General features: G+C 38.8%; 1 protein-coding gene across 5 annotated transcripts in view; it reads left to right on the top strand.

Annotated features, from left to right (window-relative positions):
• The first annotated feature begins 343 nt into the window (after positions 1-343).
• The window catches only part of LOC116041995 (kelch-like protein 29), a 219,684-nt gene continuing 207,519 nt past the window's right edge, over positions 344-12,508 (top strand). For 3 of the 5 annotated variants that reach the window (XM_031288119.2, XM_031288116.2, XM_031288117.2), the window contains exon 1: positions 2,105-2,407. The gene's annotated coding sequence lies outside the window, so the exon portion shown is untranslated. Of the gene's footprint in view, positions 448-2,104; positions 2,408-12,508 lie in introns of those variants that run through there. The other 2 variants (XM_031288114.2, XM_031288115.2) reach the window with 1 other exon arrangement.

Below are 12,508 nucleotides of genomic sequence, written 5' to 3'. Positions count from 1 at the left end.
GCAAAAGCGGAATAGGCTTAATTTCCCATGTCACGTCCTGCAAAGGGTAAGCCATGACAGTGAGCCAGCATGCACAATACCAGGACCCTGAAAGTGAAGCAGCTAAATGGAATTTAGCCAATCATAAATTATTATTATTATTTACACCTCATTTTAGGCTAATTAGACCCCTGCCCAGATGAAAGATGGGTGGAGCTAAACAGGGGGAAACAAATGGGATCTCACCAAACACAACTTGTTACACCCCAACAGGTGCTTGATAGAGATGTCAATCAAACAGTATGTACACTCCCACACAGTCCCTATAGGAGGACTAATCAAGCTAAATAAGTGAAAACACCTGTGTGGATGTACCATCTGTGTATACAGTAGGGTCAGTAAAGGGGCATTACAAGAGTAAAACAACTGACTCTAATGGATTCCTGTGTCATGGTAACAATCCATCAGGTAAGCACAAATAGCTCTGTTAAGCAACAACAGGAAAGCTTTAGAAGGGGTTGTGGAGATATGGACAGTATTTAAAGGTCCTATAGGGTCAAAAACTGTGGATTAGACAGTTGCTTTGTTAATTCCTGAGTTAATTGCCCTGCAAGTGGCCTATCTAAGAGGCAGCCAAGATAAGAGCTATAGTCAAATTATCTAAATGTTTAAAAAAAGGTGCTGAAACCAAAGCTGCTAAATGGAATCCAACCACCATTTGTTTTATTATTCACGCCTGAGCTTTTCCTTTTGTGATATGTCAAAATGTCTTCTGTGACAAAGCCCTAATCTCTTCCTTCATATAATCCCTTCTTCTTGACCGCATCACGTTTCTGATTGTGTTCATAGAAAAGTGGTTCAGAAAGCACAAAGGACATTTATTTTAGCTGATTTGGATCCAGCCAGAGAGAGCATTGTTGATTTTTATTCAGGGGCTGGTTTACAGCCAGTGGGCAAAGTGAATGTAATTACCAGGCTTAACTACCAGGTAGGATAAGGTGCCGTGTTCTGGATACTTCAGGACCAAGAATGAAAAACAACCAGTGTCGGTGGTCCTTTTAAGAGATTCTGACCTGTGAAAAGCTTCCTGTGATTTTCTTCCCTTCTTCATTGCCTATGGGAATGGGTTTTGCTGCAAGTTGATATTACCATAGGTGTAATTTACAGGGGGGGGGGGGCAGTGCAACCCCCCCTTCCCCCAAAATCTGAAAATAATTTCCTTAACATAAATAAAGACATTTGCACCATAATGCAGAAAAGGCACAAATTGTTGCAGACAAATTCACCAGAATGCAGAAAATGTGTTTGATATGCTCAAAATTTCGATTTTGCTCAAAAGTGGAGATCTCAACCCCCCCAATGTTGAACCCAAAGTTGGACATTACAAATTACATTCTCTTATTGTGCATAGACTCTAGAGCAGGGGTCTTCAACGTTTTTTAAACCAAGGACCCCTTAACTGAAAGAGAGACGGAGCAGAGACCCCCTACTACATATATTGTATAAAATTAAGTTGCAAATTAAACTGGGCCTACAATAACTTGTGGATGGCCTAAAGCCTTTATACAATACTTTTTTTTGCATAGAAAACTAAGCTATAAAATGATAATTATTGGCATGATTTAAAAAAATCATGTTTTAATGTTAAACATACATGTGACACAATGAATCCTTAGGATGAACTGTATCTGTGGATGGCTACCTACCTTACCTATAGGCCAGTAAGCCTATCATCAGTGGGGATTTATATTTGCTAATAATATGTTGGATTCATGTTAAGACATTTTAATTTTTGAAAAAAACTTTCAAAAATAATTTGAGGCCCCCCCCTGCATTGACTCTGAGGACCACCTAGGGGTCTCGGACCCCCTTTTGAAGATCCCTGCTTTAGAGAATCAAATAAATGTAGACCTGCATGAGCCTCTCTCAGTGGCCCCTGATGATGCCAGGACCCTCCTTACAGTATGAGAACGACTTTATTGTCCTTACTGATGCTGTGGTGGGAACACAGCTTTTGCAGTTACATGTAATTGCACATAGTGGCGGGTGGGGGGCGCTGTAGGGCTTGTGTGAACAAACCAAAATGAAAGGGGAGGAGCAGCATCGGGAGAAAAGTGGCCACACGGTATGCCAGCCCCGTCCAAGCAGTCGCTTACATCTCAGATCCGCCGCCGCGTAGGGAGCACAGAGAGACGCGTCTGCCAAGTCCTGTCCACCCCACTTGGTGACGTGCTGAGCGGTGCACACACAAACACAGACAGGCTACTTACCGACCAGCACACAGCCGCGACCGGTGCACAGTGTGGTTCCCTTTGCTGTAAAATGCAACAGCAGTCTTTACAGGATAAAGACAGCATTCATACATAAGCAGCGTCGTAGCGAAACAAGGACAAACGCCGGGGGACAGGAGCAGCGAGCGACCGGGGAGGTAAGCGCTCAGTCCGCGTAGGTGGAAGCAGTCCCCACGCTGACTTTATGTACGCTACATTTGGACGTGCTTTGTGCCAGGCAGGAGTTTAGACGGTACCAGGGCACTTGTCCTATCATGAATGAATGAGAGGAGGATCATCAGTTTCACTGCCACCCCTTAGCTGAGGACCATAGCCTACCAAATGGTGTGTGCGGCGCTCATGTTGTGCGCAAGCGCTCCTGCAAGAAATAAAAAACTAACTTCACGTCTCAGAGCTTGTGACAGAAACTAACATAGTGAAGTAGTGGTCAGTTAGTAAAAAGGTCGGCAACCAAGGACAAACAGGCGGTGACTGCCACAGATACATTTTCTAAAAAGCATAAAAAAACACCTTAACTTGACTTAAATCCTTTTAATATAGTTTGATACTCTAAATGTACGTCGAATCATTTAATAATGAGTACACCATGTGCAAAATGAAGCAACTAGTTAACAAATATTGACTTATGTCAATGTGGCTCTACTGCATATTTGAATTTATGCTTGCATGCTTTCCCAAATTAAACAATTCCATTAATATCACAAGTGCATAAAAGCATCTTATTGCATCCTAGGTGTGCTGCACTCTGCAGTGTGTCTGAGTGTATTTTTAAAGTCCTATTCTTAAATTCTACAGATGTATATATAACTTGTAGCCCGCAGCACTTTGCAAGACCCATCCTCCAGACAACAAAAGCATTACTCATCATCACACAAGTCCCATCTGTTGTTACAGTGAAAGGCTGTACCCTTGGCTGGGAAGTAGAGCACTAGTTGTAAGGGCCACTGTGCAATTTTCATGCACAAAGTTACTTATGAATCCATCCATTTAGAAATGCTGCCACTTTTCCATGGCAAGCAAGTGTTTCATTTATTCCCTGGCAAATGAGAAGGCATTGATGAAAGAATGAGGTTGGTACTAATATATAACATTATCAAATGTAATCTGTAGTCCATATTTAGCATGATTCATTATCAGCCCTCGTACCCAACAACACACTTGTCAGTCCTCCTGGCACTGATGCCTGTTTTTACGAGCCCCGGCATGAGCGTGTTGCTATATATAAATAGATGTACAGCCACCCGGCTTGACAGTATGTGTTCCTATTCCTTATTGATGTACGGTGTGGTTGTTTCATTAATGGGCCGAACATGTGGGGCAGGAGCAGGACACACTTCCCCACTGATGACATTTGAAAACCTAGCAGGCTATCGTGAATCAAGGCGGGTATTAAGAGCTTTAGTCCTAGTCCTCTCTGAACAGCCAGGGAGCTCTGCACTCGATGAGGTAAGACAATGCATTTGCCTCAGAGCTGGGGCCATTTAGCAAGGGTCTTCTCGCCTCATCTGTTACGTATGATGGGAGAATTGTCTCTGCATATTTAGAATAACCACTCACTGTAGATGGAGGATTACAGCAGCAATATACAGAGGTGTGTGTTAAGCTACACAGCCTCATTGTCAGGCAGGCCTCACCTCTGTAAAAGCGTTATGGGTTTCTCCAGTTTGTCACAAGCTTCTTTGCAATAAACTCAATCAGGGATAATCCTTCTATATCAAATGTGATTTTCGGTTGGCCTGGGGAACTGCCTGGCCTGAGGAATTCATTTTGAAATTACCCCGAGGCATTTATCCCATTAGTAAAGGCCAAGCGAAAAATGACTCCTGTTGTTCTGGTCAGCAAATTATAATACTGTAGCTCAAGGCAGTTTAGTTAGTAGTTATTTTATATTCACATGGTTTTTCCAAGAAGTAAAGCTCTTTTGCAGGTTAAGGAGTTAATCATTTGAATGGTGTGTATTACTGCTGGAGAGGTGGAGAAATGCTGTACAGTATGTTCTTGTACTTGGAATGAAGTTGCGATCTGCTGCTTTTGCCTCTGGTGATGGACTGTAGTTTAAAGGAGTGCAGAGAACAGAAGCGGTGCCAAGCTCCCCAACAAAGATAACTGCAGAAAGCCAGGTTCTTCTCTCAGTGTTTTCCATGTAACAGTCAGATAAACATAATGATGCCTTGGCTGGTGCAAGGCAGCGGCTTAGATGAGATGGAGCCATTTTCCCTGTCTCCTTTTTTAAAGAATGCACATACAATGCTTCTGTTTATCTGCACCTGCTCTCCAAAGGAAAATATTAACGTGTGAATGTAGCCAGTGTGTGTGTGTGTGTGTGTGTGTGTGTGTTTTTACGCCTTTGTTAGACAATGAACTCCATTCTCTAAGTCTAAAAATTGTGTCTTTTTGATAATTACATTCTAAAGACATAGATTTAACCACATTTTCAGTAATTAAATTTCATCCATAGGCTACCTTGAGTCAATGTGTGCATTTACTCTGCATATAGTTTACCTTTTTAATAAAACTGCAGCGGTCAACAGCCATTCAAAGATTCAATGTTGAGCAAAAAGCAGAAAAGTACAAGGTCTTTTGCTCATCTTTGTTGCCCATTGCTCGTCTGGCTAAAATCTTTGTTGGGAGCAGGAGCGATAATGATCATACATACATGGTTACAAAGAACAGCTTCCAAAGGCTAGGAGCTCACTCTCTATTGTGAGTGTGTGTGGACACTGTTCTTTGTATTTTTGGTTAGAACATTTTTAATCGATTGAGGAAAACAATTCTGTAGTCATTTGCACCACTTTAAAATGTCTGCAGTTGAAAAGCTGTTTCTATATTTGTAGTATTAAAATGATCTAGGTTTTAACACACTTTTCATGCAGGTTACCCACACGGCCTGCCTGCATCTTTTACTTAATTGGGGTAACTTGTTTTCTACATTTTTTCAGACATCGACAGAAGAGAGTTCTTTTGTTTGTGATTTTCAGATGGCAGTTAATCCATGAGAATACTGTAAGAGCCTTGAACCTGGAGTGTATGATGTTGTTGCACTGAACCTAGCACATTGATATGAAGCTAATTATAAACACAGCTAAAACTAAATGCAAAGTAGGGTTGGAGTAGGGCTGGGTGATATGATGATGAATATCATCAAACCAATATAAAATGTCTATCATATATTTTTTTCTATATCGTTTCTATTGCAATGTTGAATAACAAGCAGCGAACTACGTTACGCAACATTTACGTCATTTGGACCACACTTTATGTTCTGATCCTTGCACGTTATGTTTATTTTGCACCAAAGTTCTTAATAAAACGAGAAAATACTCATTACTTTTCATTTGTCAATGATTTAACTCCGACAGGACAGGGGTATACAAAAACAGGCTTGACTATGTGGTTATTTCATATATACTATTTATTTATATTTATTTATTGAATTACCAGAAAACATGCTATCTCGTGATTTTATATGTATATAGTTATATATATGTATATAGTTATATATATGTATATAGTTATATATATATAGTATATATATATATATATATATATATATATATATATATATATATATAGTTATATATATATATAGTTATATATATATATATATATATATATATATATATATATATATATATATATATATATATATATAGATATATATATAGTATATAGTATATATATATATAGTATATATATATATATATATATATATATATATATATATAGATATATAGATATATATAGTATATATATATATATAGTTATATATATATATATAGTTATATATATATATATATATATATAGATGATAGATAGATAGATAGATAGATAGATATAGATATCTATATATATATAGATAGATAGATATAGATATCTATATATATATAGATAGATAAGATATCTATATATATAGATAGATATATATAGATAGATATATAGATAGATAGATAGATAGATAGATATATATATAGATATAGATATATATCTATATATATATAGATATATAGATATATATCTATATATATATAGATATATATATATATATAGATAGATATATATATATAGTTATCGAGATATGAAATTAGCTATATAAGGATAGAAGATTTTGGCCATATTGCCCAGGCCTAAAGCACCAGCAGCATATTTCATAATTGTTGGTGAAATAAAAATAACAAGTAACCTAATAGTAGCAAGAACAGCCACATTATTTTATACTACAAGTGTGGTTTTGACCAAACCATAAAAACTATGTTATGGTTGCATTCGTTAAGAAAACTGATACCTCTCTTATATTTGTATAAACCTAAAGCTACCGCCAGCATGCGCCTACCTTAGCTTAGTCTGGCACGTAACCAACTTTTTACACTTTGGCGTTTGCACAGCCTAAACAACCTAGATATACTGTGATAATTGGTAAGCTTTAGAGGCAACTGGTAGATGGATTTTTGTTACCTTTTGGACAGAGCCAGGCAAGCTGTTTCAACCTGTTATCAGCTGTTTTGTTTGAGGTGGAGTTTATTTAATTCATGCTCACAGTTAAACAACTGAATAAAAAGCAGAATTTACATCAGTTTAAAACACAGAAAGTCTGGCCCTGTATGTATGTATGTATGTTTTATATTTATATATATATATATAATTATTATTATTATATTTTTATTTTTTTACTAAATGTACATAAGTGCATGTATATGTTATGCTCACATCAGTGCTGTTGTGGTAAGCTATGCTAAGCTAACCGGCTACTGGCAGTAGCTTAATATTTACCGTACTGACTTGAGTGTTATCAATCTTCTTATCTAACAGGCAAGAAAGTCAAATCTCAAGCTATTCCTTTCAATGCTAAAGATAGATGACATTTTGTGATGCTATATGGTTCTTACCACGGAGACCAAATTATGTTTTCCAGTATAACTCAGTTCTTAGACACAGTGTAAACAACAGGGGTCTTGGTTGGGTCTCTGCACCCCTTAATGTCACTTTATCTTATTCTCAACATATACTTGTTCTTTACGCGTGCTTGTTTTTGATCCACTTGAAACTGTCGTCTGAATTCCCCCAGTAGGCATTGCATTAATGGAGCCTATCATAGCTAAATTGCTACAGCCACATAAGTGGTGCACACAGGTATCTGGGTGCAGCATGCTTATCAAGGCTGTAGCATCTTTTTAATTTTCATTCCTTTTCAAGTAGTCATGCTGAAGTGGCAAAAGCGGCAGTTCAATGACAGCAGGACCAAACTTAGATTATCTTTTACCTGTTGGAGACAACAGCCTCATCCAAGCTTTACCCGCAGCCCGCAGCCAGTTAATTCTCTGAAGTGGCACCAAAGCAAGCTCAGTTTAACTCTAAAGATCCAGTCTGTCATTGATCATGGTGGGATGTCCTGGCCATGTTTATAAGTGTATCAAAGGTAACAGGCAGGTTAGCAAAAGAGGTGAGAGAATGCTTCTGTCTTGAGTTGGTTGACTGCGTGCAGCTTTGATATCTTGATGATGAAGGAGCGTTCAGTGAAAGGAGGAGGATAGGATATTATTTTCGTCTAAGACAAAGCATATTAAGGCCCCCTTTTTTTCTTTCAATCAGGTGCTTTGAAAGAAATGTAAATAATTTGTGACTTTAAGGTTTGGCGTTTCTATTAATACTGATTTCTAATTTTATGTATCTAGCCAAGTTATATAGCGAGATTTTGAAAAACATTGCTACTCTGAGGAAAACCTGGACTTTTGCAGTCCACACTGAAAGGGTGTGACACCTTTTTTGTAAGGTCAATTAAGATGAGTTTGTTCTGTGGCCAAACATTTTTGGGTGAATTTTTCATCTTTACCAACAGTGCAGAACCAGCCTTCGGCTAATCCTTCTGCAGCCTTTATGCTTCCCTTGTTGCGTTTCGTTGGCAGTGATACCTTTGCTTGAAAATGCTGCTGAATATTTAGAATCAGAGGTTATTACAAAGCATAATATACTTGCTAATGTACACGGGGCAAAAGGCCACGAGCGATCGCTGTGCTTCCCAAGCTCTTTAGAGATCAGTGAACTAGGAAAGGCTGTCTCTTCAGCTGCCCTCTTGAACACAGTCACTGAAGGGCTAGTGATACTGGTATCCGATTTCTAAAAAGCCTGCAGTTTTCCTGTACAGAGACCCAAATGGTCTCAGAATGCACTAAGCTGTGGACCTCCTACACCCATGGAGAGTTGTGTCAGTAGCTTCCTTTCAAATGTTAGTTTGTGCACTTTAAAATAAGGTTTTAATTCTTCAATAACATTTGATTGGAGATGGTTAATAGCTTTTAGCTTGTCTAGATTGAATTGTATATTATTTGAGCATTTGGGGTATTTTGTACATTCATTAGATGCATTTTAGTATAAGATAATATAATTTACAGCACATTTAGATGTATGTTATTAGTAAAGAGTAGAGTGTTAGCAAATTCATTTTTACTTTATCAATCTATTTTGCTTAAAAAAGCCTATTCCCACTAAATAAAAGAAACTGGCCAGCGATAACAGCCTTTAAGTGCGTACTCTTTTGTGGATCCAGCTATGTTCAGCACTTTACTGTGCACATACATACCAAGTTTGTTGAGAGCTGTGCATTAGCCCATGTCATAGTGTTATTGTGGCCTTAATATTTTCTATGTAGTCCATCAGCTGTGCTTTCCAGAAAGAAGAGCCAAGTTACGCTGCCCGACAAAATGCTGGGACTCATTAGGCCCAGAGCAAGCAAGCTGACACCAAGAGCCAGGGCCAAGGGCCATACTTACCAGATAAGGACCCAATTCCAAATTTACCCATAGCTTTAACCCAATGTCATTTAATGCGATGTTTGGAAATATTTGGTTTCCTGGGATAAAAAAACCCCAGTTAGCCCTTCTAAGAAGAGCAATTTAAGCTATTACCATAATTGTAATACCCACACAAACGGTTTGAATTCACTTGACATGTTTGGGGACAGGGGGCAAGAATTTGGTTTGGACTCAGGGCCTGTGAGGCTTCATCTCAGGGCCCCTGCAGTCTGTGAGGCTGCTGTGTGGTGAGTGGCTCCATGGGGGGCAGGTTAAGCCTGTTAGCCCCATATGATGACACTGCAGGTTTGCTCCATGGCTGGGGGAGAGAAGGGAAGGAGGCGGACATGGAACATCGTTTCTGTCTTGTAGCTCATCACCACCGCCGCAACTGCTGCCGTGTTTTGTTGTTTATGCAGGCTCCCATTAAGCCTGGCTATCTTACAGCCACAGCTCCCCTGGCATCTCTTTTATGAACCTTAGTCATTTTAATAAGGTGTATTTTACTATCTTATCTATACTTTGGAAAAAACATCATCTATAATAAAATATTGAATCTATTCTAGGTATGTCTGGGCTGTTAAAAAATGCAGAAAATACCAGACATTATTTGAGAGTGCATTGCCCCTTTGAAGGACATGGATGTATTATGTAATAATTTATTTGAAATTGAATAATTGAATCTGCCTTGAGGAGAAGCGGAGCTTTAAAGAGAGGCCTAGTGGAACAGGTTTTGAGGTGGAATGTCAGACTTGAACCAGCCCTGTCCGCTTGAGGCAAAGCAGACTTCAAATTACTTCAAGAGGAAAACAAATTTCATCGGTCACTGAAGTCACTTGAACTCATTTCCCCCCCACCTTTCTTCTCAGAACCATGGGAAATTACAATAAAACTATCTAAGCTTTGCTACTGTCATTTGAGTGGTGCCACTACATGACAGCGGTATATAGTTTATGTGCTGCAGTAATTCCACTGTGGGGTGTTTTCCCCTTGATTTTGCCATTTATCTTGGTATTTGCAAGAAAATAAAGCATATTAAATATTTGATATCAAGCAGGCCGTCACAGTAATCTTCTGCAATCATTACACTCACCTCAAGGACTATTAGGAACACCATACTGATACCGTGTTTGACCCCCTTTCGCCTTCAGAGCTGCCTTAATTCTTTGTGGCATTGATTCAACAAGGTGCTGGAAGCATTCTTTAGAAATGTTGGCCCATATTGATAGCATAGCATCCCCCACACCATTACACCACCACCACATTACACCACCACCACCACGCCTGCCCAGTGGTAACAAGGCATGACGGATCCATGTTCTCAAATTGTGACTCTACCATCTGAATGTCTCTCAACAGAAATCAAGACTCATCAGACCAGGCAACATTTTTCCAGTCTTCAACTGTCCAGTTTTGTTGAGCTTGTGAAAATTGTAGCCTCATTTTCCTATTTTTAGTGGAGATGAGTGGTACCCGGTGGGGTCTTCTGCTGGTGTAGCCCATTTCACCTCTACAATACATTTTGATTCCGAAGGATCCGCTCGTTCTGCAACTGTAAAACTCTAAATCAGTTATCTCCAGTAAGGAACGGTTATGTAAATAGTTCACATTTAATGGAAGTATACATAACGGCGACTTAGAGCCATGTCTGATTTGCATACTCCAACAGTGCTCGTTGAAAGGTGGCTTTAGAGTTAAGAGGATACATAAATCATGTGTTCGCAGGAGGTGTGATGTGCATCTGTATTAGCATCCTATTTACAACCTGTTTACCTTTAGCCTGGATGCAGGCTTCCAAGGACTAGAACATCTTCTAAAATATTGGCCCCATCCCAGCCACCTAATGCTGTGATACATGTACTCCAGCGTTGATTAATTCGTGTTGGCAATTTCCCTGTTTAAATACCTGCAGCACAATTACCGGGGTCATTAATTGTATTAAATAACGATAGCATGATATCTAGGGACAAATAATAATGAAGGCAGGCTGTTTGTATTTGCCGACTGTTTTCGATATCCGCTCTTGCTGTCTGTCAGGGGGTCCAGCTGTTGCCATTGATATGCAATGAATGATGAAAAATAGTTTTGTCACATTCACTGGATGTCAGTGGGTCACCAAAATATCAAAATAGGACTATCGGTGTTACTGAATAGGGGTAAAAATATACTGCTGCCTCTACTTAAACCTAGTTACTTAACCTCTCTTTATATCCTTACAGTTCATTGGAGTGGACTTAAAAGTCCGGCGATTGCCGCTCAAATCTGCAGATAAGGAAATGAAGGGTGAAAAATCCAAGAGAAGTAAACTATACTGGCACAGACATGAAGGGCAACGTTCCTCAGTCTCTGTGTGCAGCTCTTATATTTTGTGCGTCGCAGTTTGGCTGTTTCTTGTATTCAAAGACACACAGACATTTGGCCGTGATAAAATGGACCGTAACATTAATAATAAGACGGCGGCTAAAGGTGGCATTGTAAAGATATCTTTCATCATTGCTCCTTGCCTGTAGTCCCCTGTGTAATTTTGTAGCTTTCCCGAGCAGACATTTCTGTTTCTCAGCATTTGCAAGATAGGCCTCTCCGTTCCCAGCTCTGTGGACATGAATTCATTGGCGCTTTTGATTTTTATAAGAGAAATCTTTAAACTGTAGTTACGCCAGCCAGTGGTGATTTGGCGGTCTGGCTGACACAAAGCTGCTCAGAATTTGCAATAAGAAGTAGACCCTTGCTTTGTTTTCATGGTCATATAATAAATTTTTTAAGACAATAACTTCACCCTGAAATCATTAGGACTCTTAAAAAACGGCTCCAGCAGCCTTTTCAGAACGAAGGCAATGTGAGAGCAGCCCAGTTTGATTATTAATGTTGGGTCTCTATCTCTCAGGCCCTAATTGGTCTCTGCTGAGCATTCTGATTAAGAAATGCCATTAAAATTGATGTATTATGCTTCCAAGTGTTTTTCACAGTTAGATAGCGCCTTCAATCAATCGATAATTACAAATATGATTTATTGCTCAGGGTTCAATTTGACAAGTTTACAGTAATTGCCATGGAACAACTTTTCTCTGTATGTACTGCGATTAAGAGAGAGCGGCTTCTTGCACGAAATAAATTGAAACAGTTTTCTTTGATAAAGTGTTAATGCCTGTTAGAGAAGCCAAAAAAATTATTTAACAAAGTTTCATCGTTCCACATTTATCCATACCCTGAAAAAAGATTAATCTTTTCAATTTTAGGCGTTATTCGTCACTTATTATGGAGTATTTATCCATTACTTCTCAGTTACTGCGCGGCTTCTCATTTTAAATATCATTCAGTGGTGACTTTTCAGACTCTATCTTAGAGCTGGGCAATATATCGATATTATATCGATATCATAATATGAGACTAGATATCGTGATATGAGACTAGATATCGTCTTAAATTTTGGATATCATAATATCGTAATATGAC

The sequence above is a fragment of the Sander lucioperca genome, chromosome 19 (assembly GCF_008315115.2).
Source record: "Sander lucioperca isolate FBNREF2018 chromosome 19, SLUC_FBN_1.2, whole genome shotgun sequence".
Taxonomy (NCBI): Eukaryota; Metazoa; Chordata; class Actinopteri; order Perciformes; family Percidae; genus Sander; species Sander lucioperca.
Note: the sequence above shows the minus strand (reverse complement) of the source record. Positions and strands in the feature narration are given on the sequence as shown.